Below are 13,400 nucleotides of genomic sequence, written 5' to 3' on the forward strand. Positions count from 1 at the left end.
CCTCCCGACATTGACGACTCGCAGCCAGAGGGAAAGTCAATCGGCCTGCAATGTTGTTGGACTGTCAGCTTCTTTGTGAGGGTGGGAGCAGGCGAGATCCGCACACCCCTATCGGCTCTGTTCACCGCCCATGTGTTGGGGAAGTATCACGTGTTGAGTTTTTTTTCAAAGAAAGTTCAATATTTATTGCCATTTTGCGGCAGCTCTGAACCGTTTCTCCCCTTCCCCGAGGGTTGGCATCCCTTTACCGGCCTGTGGCACGCTGCTGTTTCACCTCCCACCGAGATCATCTCCTTCCAGCACTCCGGTTGCACGTTTCGTTGGGTGAGGGGGGTGGTTAGGATTATATAACCCGCAGATCATCCAATGCGAACGTACCAAAATGACATTTTTAGCCGGGGGGGGGGTTAAAACGCGAGGGCAGAAGTGTTATCATCCACGGCCACCTTTGACATGAGTCAAGAGCAAGATGCCTCCCTCTTAACGGTGGGCTGAAGGGAAGGTCTTAACTTGCAAGATGTGTTTAATTTTTGGTTGAGTGAAGCTCATCCCATTTCACGAAAGTTTGGGTGTCGCCACACTTTTAGTTGATTGTGATTTCAGTTTGACCTCGTGCAAAACAAATCTTGTACAAGTCCAATCGGGAAGTACCAACGTGCGGCGTTTCTTTTATTTCATTTTGTTAGCATGTACTTTGGCCTCGGATCTCCAGTAGTTATTGGTCCTGGTCCAGAGTCGTCCACTTGGGTGTTATTTCGAATGAGTTCCAACACGTTTTTTGGCATGATGCCTTTCTTTCCCCGAGACTCGAGTGAGGCGTATTAATAAGATTTGGAATGATGATTCAAATCTGATGCCAAATGATGCCAAATGCTCTCAATGTTCAAGTTCAAAATTGAAGCAAAAAGGTACAAGGCTAATACTAGTAATTAACCACCTGTAGAACATTTTGCATAACTTTGGCAGATGTGGCTATTGATGCCCTTGACATTTTTCCACACTTTCGAGTGCTTATGTGGACTTTATTCCTCGTGACATGGATGGTTGTTACAGTTGGGTGTCAGCCAGTTTAATGGTGTTTGATCCTTAACTTTATAATGGCTAACTCCAGATCCATGTATCAAAATTCCAAGTATCCATATGTGTGGATTAAGTTGATTGGCTGAGAAAAATTGCCCCTTAATCCCACTGATACTAGCAGGGTAAATATGGGGTGGTAATGGGGATAAGACCTGGGTGGGATTGTTGTTGGTGCAGGCTTGATGGGCTGAGTGGCTGATTTACTCCCTATCTCATGAAGATGATCTGTTGGCATATTATTCTGTAGGTGCTAGTGCTTGGTCAGTGTAAGTGAGGTATTTGTGGGTTATGTGCATTTTATAATAATCGGGTGTGTTCTCAGTGTTTGTTGCCCATACCTAATTGCCCTTAAAATGGTGGTGAGCCTGGAACTGCAGCAGTCTGGTGTTGGTACACCCACAAGGTAGTTAGGCAGGGTGTTCAGGATTTTAACCTAGCCATGCTGAAGGAACAGTGATATAGTTCCAAGCCAAGATGACTTGTGACTTGAGGTAAACTTGCAGGTGGTGTTCCTGCGTCCAGTGATGGTGGTCATGGGTTTGAAAGGTGCTCTTGGAGAATTGCTGCAGTGCGTTTTGTAAACTGTGCACACTGCTGCCACTGTGCATTAGAGGGAAAGAATATTTGGGATGCTGCTCAAGTAGGCTTTGTCCTAGATGGTGTTGTGTTGTTGGATCATTCATCTAGGCAAAAGGAGTATTCCGTCACACCTCTGACTTGTCTGGTAGACAGGTCCGGGAGTCAGGAGGTGTTAATTGGTACAGAATGTTGAGGAATTTTTGATGGATTGATTCACAAAATAGTTAATGATTTTTGAAATTAATTTCATACTTGCTAGATTGGTAGGATTTTGTGGATGTACTTGGTGGAATAGTTTGAATAGCTGTTTGTTCAACTTGCATGTTCGTAATTAATACTGTATAATGAATGAAAGGGTGGAAGGTTGCAGGAAATAATTGAGTGTAACAAGAATATTCACAGGTTCTTAAGTTGTGGAGGATTGGAAGCAATATGGCAAGTTGATTGGTTTAGGAAGGAATTCCAAGTACAGGGGACTGGAATTGCAGTAGTCATGAAATGAATTTGTCATGGATTGGGGGTTTTTTGGTTTGGAGGGAGACTGTTCCTTTTCTAGGTAACTGTTGCTATATATTGGGTGGAGTAGTTAGGAGCTAGGTTGGAATGAGGTCAGGAAGCGAATGGTTCTTATGGCAGTGACTGGAAGAGATACAGAGAAACTAGTGTTTTTGGGTCAGTTGAAATAGAAGATAGATGGGAAAGGTTAAATTGGGTCATGGATAAACTTCTGAACAGTTTTAGCATTGAGCTGGTTGGAGTAGGGTGGATCTGCTCGGATGAGGAGGATCGCAACAGACACCTCCAGACGCTGAAAGATGCCCTCATAAGAACAGGTTATGGCGCTCGGCTCATCGATCAACAGTTCCGACGCGCCACAGCGACAAACCGCACCGACCTCCTCAGAAGACAAACACTGGACACGGTGGACAGAGTACCCTTCGTCGTCCAGTGCTTCCCCGGAGCGGAGAAGCTACGGCATCTCCTCCGGAGCCTTCAACATGTCATTGATGAAGACTAACATCTCGCCAAGGCCATCCCCACACCCCCACTTCTTGCCTTCAAACAACCACGTAACCTCAGACCATTGTCCGCAGCAAACTACCCAGCCTTCAGGAGAACAGTGACCACGACACCACGCAACCCTGCCACAGCAACCTCTGCAAGACGTGCTGGATCATCGACACGGATGCCATCATCTCACGTGAGAACACCATCTACCAGCTACACGGTACCTACTCTTGCAACTCTGCCAACGTTGTCTACCTGATACGCTGCAGGAAAGGATGTCCCGAGGCATGGTACATTGGGGAAACCATGCAGACGCTACGACAACGGATGAATGAACACCGCTTGACAATCACCAGGCAAGACTGTTCTCTTCCTGTGGGGGAGCACTTCAGCAGTCACGGGCATTCAGCCTTGGATCTTCAGGTAAGCGTTCTCCAAGGTGGCCTTCACAACACACGACAGCACAGAGTCGCTGAGCAGAAACTGATAGCCAAGTTCCGCACACATGAGGACGGCCTAAACTGGGATGTTGGATTTATGTCACATTAGTAACCCCCACAGCTTGCCTCCTGGGCTTGTAGAATCTCACTAGCTGTTCTGTCTGGAGACAATACACATCTCTTTAACCTGTGTTGAATGCTCCCTCCACCCACATTGTCTGTACCTTTAAGACCTGGCTGGCTTTAGAGATTTGCATTCTAATTAGTATTCTGTAACTTGATTTCTGTGTCTGTGCACTGTTTGAGAACAGATATCCACTCCATCTGATGAAGGAGCAGTGCTCCGAAAGCTTATGGTATTTGCTACCAAATAAACCTGTTGGACTTTAACCTGGTGTTGTGAGACTTCTTACTGTGCTTACCCCAGTCCAACGCCGGCATCTCCACATCTGGAGTAGGGTGACCAGTTTTGAGGATCAATGTAGTTGAGGAAATTGGAAAACCTCAGTTGCCCTCAGGATGAGTAATTTGTCCGATTGCCTGGTCATGTTTGACCACCTCAACACAACAGGCAATTGGGCAAACTGCACTTGCACTCCTGCCTATAGCTCTTAGGTGATAAAGGCAAGCATTATTTTGGGGAATAGCAGGAACAAGAAATAAGAGATTTGGTGAAGTGGAGATTTGCAAACCAGTTGAGTAGATTACTGGAGCTGATGTTTGATTTGTGGTAGCTATGTTGATGGGAGTAAGAATGCTTCAGTGCTGGATGGGCACAAACATCGAGGTGCTGAGTGTACAGGGATGGGAGTTGATTGATGTGATTGTTGCTATTTAGCAGTTGCATCCCAGTACTTAATTTATCTGGCACTCTTGTAACCAAACTTTCTGACTGCTCAATTTTCTTCTTGGCTGGCAACTTCAGATAATGCATTCTTTAAAAAAATATAAATATGAAAGTTGTTCGTAATTAAATTATTGGGTCAGTTGGTTATTGTGCACAGATATACTGCACCGTGTCATGTGTAGGAATAATGTTGCTCTGTGTTAACCAGTATTTTTGATTAACCTATTCTCTGGGCACACTAGATAAGAGATTTATTTTGCTATATAAGAGTTGATTTGCACAAACAACCAAAGATATGTGCCACTGGATCTAGTCTGTTTTAAAAAAAAAACGGAGCTGGAGTCTGCTGCAATATGGCACATTTGTAGTCTTATGAAACTGTTCAGCTTTTTTCAATGAAAACTGTCTATTGGTTTGTGGTAAGTGGCTTATCAGCATCCATGGAATAATCTTCTGCGTAGCTGTTTAAGAGATGTTAAGAGACTGAGACTGAAAAGTAAAAAGCCTTTGACAGTTGATGTTTACCACACTGACAAAGGTAAACATACTTTGAAAATTGGAGTTTTGACGACTGATTTTTGAAAAGGTGGAATTTTTGTATTTGAAAGCTCAGGCTTTTTATATTTGTATTTTTGTACCAAGTATTAAAGCAGTCAATCTCCCTTAGCAGAAACAAAATCCTCAAATTTGAAAATCCTAGAGTTGTGAAGTTCTATTTTGTTTGTAATTTCAAATTCCAGTTATTGTAGCATTGTCTGTGGATCAAACACTTTCTATATTACAGTTGCTCTGTTTACTTCAGTATTGTCACCAGACTTTTCTGAGAATCCAATTGGAACTGATATACTATTTCGTGTTCTTCATCGCCTCACCAGCGTTAGTAATACTTCAAAGTGCTCTCCCCAGACATGACCCACTGTGGTGTTTCACAGCTTTAGTGATATTTATGGAAATTTCACAAGTCCTTTATTACAAAGTTTGAGACACTGGATTGAGATAGTGGCATTTCCATCAAAGATTATAAATCTTTACTTTTAAGATTAATCAGAATTTAAACTTATATTGAATCAAAGGCAAGTGTTTGCAAATGAACCTTTCATCCATCCACCCATTTCTGTTTTCACAATCTTTGTATTTGTAGCATTTTCAATTTGTACTCTGTTGACTTTGGATGGATTTTGTTGCATAAGCAAATGAAACATTTGTTGAATTCTGCAAGAATGAAAAGAAAATAAGTTGAGGAAAACTTTTCCTGTGGTGGAGGAAAGAAGTATCTTGGATCTTTAGGAGAAGGTGGTGGCACAGTGGTATTGTCGTTGGACTAGTAATCTAGAGACCCAGGTCTGAGGATCTGGATTTAAATCCCACTGTCGCAGATGGTGGAATTTAAATTCAGTAGAACATCTGGAATTAGTCTAATGACCACGAAACCATTATCGATTGTTGTAAAAGTCCATCTGGATCATTAATGTATTTTAGGGAAGGAAACTTGTCTGGCCTACATGTGACTTGAGGCCCACAGCAATGTGGTTGACCCTCTGCAATGGCCTAGCAAGCCACTCAATTGAATCCATCTGGTACAGAAAAAACATAGAAATGAAGCCGGGCAGACCACCCGGCAATGTCCATAGCAACAGATAAAACAACAGCAAACCCAGCCATGTTGATCCTGCAAGAGAAGGCAGACACTCCACCGGTTGGAGTCATACCTGTCATGAAGGAAGATGGCTGTAGTTGTTGATCAATCAACTTGGCTTCAGGACACCACTGCAGGAGTTCCTCAGGATAGTGTTTTCAATTGCCTTACTTCCATCCTATGAACAGAATTGGGAACGTTTGCTGCTGATTTTTCAGCACCATTGCAACTGCTCAAACTGAAGCAGTCCATGTCATGGGCAATAGCTAGGTATGGGCTGACAGCCCCCTTACATCACCCTGGGGGTTACCATTGACCGGAAACTGAACAACTTATAAATACTGTGGCTATAAGCGCAGGTCAAAGGCTAGGAATTGTGTAACTTTCCTCTTGACTCCAATGCTTATCATCTGCAAGGCACCAGTCAAGAGTGATAGAATACTCTCCCCTTGTCTGGAGTGCAGCTACACCATCCAGGACGAGGCAAACACCTTGTTTGTTAACCCTTCCACCAACATTCAATCACTCCATCACTGAAAGCAGTGGTAACTATGTGTGCTTTCTACAAGATGTACTGCAGTATCTCACTAAGATTCCTTAGGCAGCCCTGTCTAAACCCATGACCACTGCTGGCTAGAAAGACAAGGGCAGCAGATACCTGGGAGCATCACCACCTGGAAGTTACCCTCCAAGTCACTCACTAATTTGACTTGGGAGTATAACACCGTTCTTTCACTGTTGCTGGGTCAAAATCTTGGAATTCCTTCTCGAACAGCACTGTGGGTGTATGTAAACCAAAGGGACTGCAGCAGTTCATGAAAGGAGCTCCTTCTGGAGGGCAACTGGGGATGGGCAATAATTGATATTGCCAGCAACACCCACATCACGTAAATTTTAAATAGTATAACTAAAACTTTTCCTTCATTTGATGGAGCTTGGGGCTATTAGTTGTACCAAGTAATTTGCAGCAATGAAGAGTTATCCTGGATGTGCATAATGATTTAGTGAATTTTGTAACTAGTTTTTATGGGCAGTCTTTGGCAGTTTGGTTGTTAATGAGACAGACTTTTAAGCTGTATCTAGAAGCGTAGGAATAATGCTTCAAATGATTGATTAACTGGGTTTTTTTTAAGGACTTTCACATGTACTTCAAATTACTAGCATATCTTGTTCACATTGAACTGCTAAAATAATCCCTGATTCTTATGTTTTTTGTACCTGCTGCATAACTAATTTTCATAGTAGTTGCATCTGAAGCCCTCTATTATAGGTCTATCCATGAATCCGAGATGTACAGTAATCACTTCAACATTTTCTACTGTGAATAAGTTGTGATTAAAACCCACAACAATTGGTGTGCATAATTCTAGGATTGCTAGTTACATTCTTTTTTACAGTCTTCGTAGTTTTGCCCTTATAACTCTTGATAGGATTTTCTTATTAAAAAGTGAGCTTTATCTCACTTAACCTGAGGTCGGAATAAAATTACAAATGAAAATTGTTAATTGGCTTTAAATACCCAGGTGCAATGAAATATTTTGCATGAAATCCCAGGAAAGGTTGAAATTTGGGTTAATAGGTTTTGGTTCCTATACAGTAACATTAAGAAAAACTAGATTCTCAAACCTAATTTGCCAACCACTGAGGTTCTTTCTGAAATTCATATAGTCAGTGTTGGGATGGAGACTTTTGAGGGGAAAATTTGCTAATTTTTCACATTTTATAATGGGCCAGAGTAGTTAAAGCAAGAGTTATTGACTTTGATAGAATGAAACTTGGGTGGAAAGGTGTGGTCCAGGCACCTCCAATTGAGTTTTTTTTTGTTAAAACCACATTGTGTTTTTCTGCAGGAATGCAGCATTTTACACTCTTGACTGTCCTACTTGAGTAGAAGTGTGTTGTTGATTTTAAAATGAGTGTACAGAAAGGTTGGATGTTTTAACTATTAAAAATCCCATGTCTGTATCTTTCCCTTGATGCTAGCAAACCTCTGGTATTTTATCATAAGACCATTCTAATTGATAGTACTACCGATTGTGAAACTATGTGCAATTTAAGCCCTCCTCCCACCCCCCCCCCCCCCCCCCCCCTTTACATTTTACACTATATTTTCACAGCCACAATGTTGAAACCAATTCAAAGCACCATTATTGTTTGTTATATAATCTCAAACTAATTTGTTTATTTTCTATTTAGGTAAACGTGTACAGTTCATTAAACATTTGTTTTTGCTCTGTGTTTAGATCCCGTCCCTTACTGTTGACATTTCTGTTGCTTGATAAGTCAGATTCAGCTTACAGTAATATCAAAGTAAGATTGCAGCCGCAAGTGTTGTGGTTGGTGAGAGAGTGAAATCATAATATGGTGCATTACTACTAAATCACCAGAGAACTACAGAACTACCTTTTGAATATGTGGGCAATCGAATTATTTTTAAGTTTGCTATCCCTTTACTTATCCAGCTCGCTGGAATATGCTAGTTAAGCAGTGCATCTTGTGACACTAACCTAAATTTGAACCTTGGTGCCTTGAGCCTGAGTAAGCAGGTTTGGGCAACAGAGTATGATGATTTTGAAACACAATATTGTATATTACAGTTCAAGTCTCTTACTAGGCTGCAAGTCATCAACTCTTGAATTTGTGAAAAATACCATATTTTTAGACATGGAGTAGCTCTGTCTAGAAACTGCTAATTGAGGTTTGTGAGAATTTATGCAGAAGCCAGAATAGATCAATGAAACATAAACACATAGTCCACTTAACCCACAGGTTACAGGTGCGTTACAACTCTTAAACTTCACCTTCTATTGGAGAACGGCAAAGAAGGTGAACTTGTAACAGTTTGTTTCAAGTATTTGTGCCTGGACTAAATCTGATGAAAGGTCCTTGATTTGAAGTGCTAACTGTTTCGATGCTGCCTGACCAAAGTATTGTCTGCAATTTTTGTTTTTATTCTATTATGCTATTGTTCGCATAGGGGAGTAATGGTGCCAGAGGTTTAATGGACTCAATGTGCTTCTAATAGATAAAAAGGCGATGGAAGAAATACAATTTCTATGATTTCTATGATCAGTGATAGGAAAGATAATTGAACCGTTGCTGAAAGATGCGATAGAAAACATTTAGGAACTGAAAATATAATGGTCAGTGCAGATAGTGAAGTAAAATCATGCTTGAAATGTTATTGAATTCTTTGAAGTAACGTAAGGTTAGACTTTTAGAAAATACTTTGAGGTACTGTATAATATATTCATGGCTAAGATCAGAAGATGGAATAATAGAAAAATGCCAGAAATGCTTAACAGGTGAGGCAGAATCTGTGGAGCAATAGTTAACATCAGTTGGTCATTGATCTGAAGCATTAACTTTGTTCCTCTTTTAACAGTGTTTTCTGATTTGGAGTATTTGCAGCAGTTTCTATTTTTCATTTTGATTTACAGTATTTTGCTTTTGCATCAATGTGGAGTTAGGGCAAGTAGCAGAATATGTTTAGAAAACAGTATGGGTTAAAGGTGGCTGCTTGGATTGGCTAGTGGTATTAAAGGAGGATAGCTGTTGGGACCACCGTCTGCCATTTACATGATTTGAGCTGGGGAATTAGAATCTCAAAATTCGTATCAGGTGGCGGGAGAACTATAAAATGCAGGAAAATTGGTTATGTAATTGACAGAGGAATGTCAATAAATAGGAAAGTGAGTAATTTTGGTAGGAAGAATAGAGGCTATATACTCCTGGAAATCAAGTGTCTAAATGGGGTAGATTACTAAGTTGCAAGGTGGGTTAATAAGTAATTTTAAAAAAATCTTCATTTGTAGAGGGTTAGTTTTGAAAAGCAAAAAATGTTATTTTGCATAATGCTTTGTTTACATGGTATCTAGTTATTACAAATCATTATAGTTCCCTATTTTTCAAAGATATAATAATTTTGCATCAGACTGAGATTGTAGTTATTAAGAAATATTGGCTGTTTTTGGGGCTCTTTTCTCTCGGAAGGAGAGGTCTTTAAGGTGTGTTAAGCTTATCCTGTCAGTTGTGTTTTGGCAATTTTAAACTAGGCTTCATTTGACTTTGAGTGGCTCTAAGTGTCTTGCTTGTCTCTAGGCAACATCGGATACTGGTGTGATAACTTAGAAGTCATATGCTACCATCTGTTCTCCATGCCAGAATCAACTGCAGCTAAAAATCCAAAGTCTCTAACCAAACTGTTAATTTGATGCCAATTAGTGTTGGTAATCTTGGATACCATAAGTCTGGTGTAGGAAATGAAATGTGCAAATTGTAGGCTAAGGCTGGACATTAATGTATCAAGAAGCTTAGTGGAAGTAGTTACAGGGGTGTCTTGTGTTTTTCTGGTGAATCTGTTTTCTGCTTTGATCCTTTCTATTGTATGGTTCCCATTATTGTATGCAGTAGTGCTATTAGCATTGTGCATCCACTTGTTAGAAATTTTTTTTGGAGGTTTACTAAAATTTTGTTTAGCCAGCCAAATGTTTAATGGCTTGGGTTAAAAGCAGTTTAGACTGATTTCTGACAACAATTGGATTGTCTGTTGAAACAAATTTTGCTGTTTCCATTTTGTGGCTGTGAAGATAGCTCCTTGCAATGTGGTGCTAAAACATGTTGATGCTGAAGGCACCTGATGGGAATTCAGTAGTGAAGTAGAGCACATTAGTAGTGCAACATTAGCAAGAGGTTCTCGTAGCTGATGTTTAAATCCTGTGATGTGGCCATCCCTATTTGGCTTGTTGAAACTTGCAGCCACAGAATCATAGAATGTTGCAATGCAGAAGGAGACTACTTGGCCATCAAACCTATGGCAGCTCTTTGAAGTGGCTACCCAATTAGTTTCACTCTTGTCCATTTTCCTAGTAGCCCTGCTCAGTAAATAGCAGCTGTGCAAAGTGAGAGATTTACAATCACCAGGGAAGTGATAGTGACCAAATTATTGGGTCAGTGGAATGACAAATCCACCAGACTGGATCAACTGCATCCTAAGGTTTTGAAGGAAGTGGCTAATGAGAGTTGATAAATTTTCCACAATTCATTAGATGCAGAGATGGTTGTTAGATTGGAAGATATCAAATGTAACTTTATTCAAAAAGGAGGGAGACAAAGAAGGAAACAAGACCAGTTAGCCCAATATCTGTCATAGGGAAAATGTTGGAAGCCATTATTAAAGATGTTAACAGGGCACCTGGAAGAAATCCAGGGGTTCCAGCAGAGTACACATGATTTTGTGGAAAAAAAAGCATGTTTAACCAATTTATTGCAATTCTTTGAAAGAGTCACGTGTACTGTGGGTAAAGGAGAACCAGTAGATATATTGTACTTAAATTTCCAGAAGGCATTTAATAAGGTACCGCATCAAAGGTTATTGTGTAAAATAAAAGCTAAGGATGTAGAGGGTAACACATTGGAGTGGATTGAAGATTGGCCAGCTAACAGGAAACACTTGACATAATGGGTCTTTTTCTGGTTGACAGGGATCAGTGCTGAGACCTCAACGTTTTACAATTTATATAAATTGGTACTATCTTTGTGGGTAGGAACATTGTGAAGAGGATGTAAGGAGGTTACAAAGGGACATGGGTTAAATGAATGGGCAAAATTCTGGTGTATGATATATAATGTCTGTCTAGGGTTCTACAGGACAATGTTCTGAGCAGACAGGGAGGAGTTGGTAGGTTAAAGGAACCGTGGTGCACGAAAGCTGTGCAGGACCTAGTCGAGAAGAAAAAGAAAGTGTACAAAAGGTTCAGAGAGCTTGGCAAAAATAGGGATCTAGATGAATATACGGCTTGTAGGAAGGGACTAAAGGAAATTAGGAGAGCCAGAAGGGGTAACGAGAAGGCCTTGGCAAGTAGAATCAAGGAAAACCCTAAGGTGTTCTATAAATGTGAAGAGTAAAAGGATGAGACGTGAAGGAATAGGGCCTATAAAAGGTGAAGGTGGGAAAATCAGTACAGAATCAGTAGAAATGGCAGAGGTGCTTAATGAGTATTTTGCCTCTGTTTTCACAGGAGAAGGACCTGGGTGGATGTACTGTGGGCTTGCGGTGGACTGAAAATGAGTATGTGGACTTTAACAAAGAGGTTGTGCTGGAATCTTTGAATGGCATCAAGATAGATAAGTCGCTGGGTCCGAATGGGATGTACCCCAGCTTACTGTAGGAGACGAGGGAAGAGATTACAGAGCCTCTGGCGATGATCTTTACGTCGTTGATGGAGACGGGAGAGGTGCTGGAGGATTGCGGATGTGGTTCCTATTTTCAAGGGGAATAGGGATAGCCCAGGAAATTACCGACCGGTGAGTCTAACCTCCGTGGTTGGTAAGTTGATGGAGAAGATCCTGAGGGACAAGATTTATGAGCATTTAGAGAGGTTTAGTATGCTCAAGAATACTCAGCATGGCTTTGTCAAAGGCAGATCGTGCCTTACGAGCCTGGTGGAGTTCTTCGAAAATGTGACTAAACACATTGACGAAGGCAAAGCGGTAGATGTGGTTTATATGGATTTTAGCAAGGTGTTCGATAAGGTCCCCCATGCAAGGCTTCTAGAAAAAGTGAGGGCATGGGATCCAGAACTGGCTTGCCCAAAGGAGGCAGAGTGTGTGTATAGATGGGTCTTTTTCTAAATGGAGGTCGGTCACCAGTGGTGTGCCCCAGGGATCTGTTCTGGGACCCTTGCTGTTTGTCATTTTCATAAATGACCTGGATGAGGAAGTGGAGGGATGGGTTGGTAAGTTTGCCGACGACACGAAGGTTGGTGGGGTTGTGGATAGTCTGGAGGGATGTCAGAAGTTAGAGGGACGTAGATAGGATGCAAGACTGGGCGGACAAGTGGCAGATGGACTTCAACCCAGATAAATGCGTAGTGGTCCATTTTGGCAGGTCAAATGGGATGAAGGAGTACAATATAAAGGGAAAGACTCTTCGTACTGTGGAGGATCAGAAGGACCTTGGGGTCCGGGTCCATAGGACTCTAAAATCAGCCCCGCAGGTGGAGGAGGTGGTTAAGGTGGTGTATGGTGTGCTGGCCTTTATCAATCGAGGGATTGAGTTTAGGAGTCCAGGGATAATGATGCAGCTATATAAGACCCTCGTCAGACCCCACTTGGAGTACTGTGCTGAGTTCTGGTCGCCTCATTACAGGAAGGATGTGGAAAAGATTGAAAGGGTGCAGAGGCGATTTACAAGGATGTTGCCTGGATTGAGTGGCATGCATTATGAGGATAGGCTGAGGGAGCTCTGTCTTTTCTCCTTGGAGAGACGTAGGATGAGAGGAGACCTAATAGAGGTATATAAGATGTTGAGAGGCATAGATCGGGTGGACTCTCGGAGGCTTTTTCCCAGGGTGGAAATGGCTGCTATGAGAGGACACAGGTTTAAGGTGCTGGGGGGTAGGGACAGGGGAAATGTTAGGGGGAAGTTTTTCAGAGGGTGGTGGGCGAGTGGAATCTGTTGCCGCCAGTGTTGGTGGAGGCAAACTCAATAGGGTCTTTTAAGAGACTCCTGGATGAGTACATGGGACTTAATAGGATGGAGGGTTATAGGTAGGCCTAAAAGGTAGGGATATGTTCGGCACAACTTGTGGGGCTGAAGGGCCTGTTTTGTGCTGTAGTTTTCTGTTTCTATAATGTGAGAAAGTGAAATTGTTTATTTTGGCAGAAAGCTTATTGTCTAAATGGTGAGAGTTTGCAAAGCTCTGAACTGCAGAAGGATCTGGTGTCCTAGACCAGTGGTTCCCAAAGGGTGCAGCGCGGCACACTGGTGCAGCAAGAGAGGATGGCAAGTGTGGCGGGAAGATTCAAG

General features: G+C 41.7%; 1 protein-coding gene across 4 annotated transcripts in view; it reads left to right on the forward strand.

Annotated features, from left to right (window-relative positions):
- LOC144504600 (atlastin-2-like) overlaps positions 1 to 13,400 on the forward strand; it is a 71,342-nt gene that overhangs the window by 949 nt on the left and 56,993 nt on the right. The gene's annotated exons all lie outside the window — the stretch shown is intronic.

This window comes from Mustelus asterias, chromosome 15, assembly GCF_964213995.1.
Source record: "Mustelus asterias chromosome 15, sMusAst1.hap1.1, whole genome shotgun sequence".
Taxonomy (NCBI): domain Eukaryota; kingdom Metazoa; phylum Chordata; class Chondrichthyes; order Carcharhiniformes; family Triakidae; genus Mustelus; species Mustelus asterias.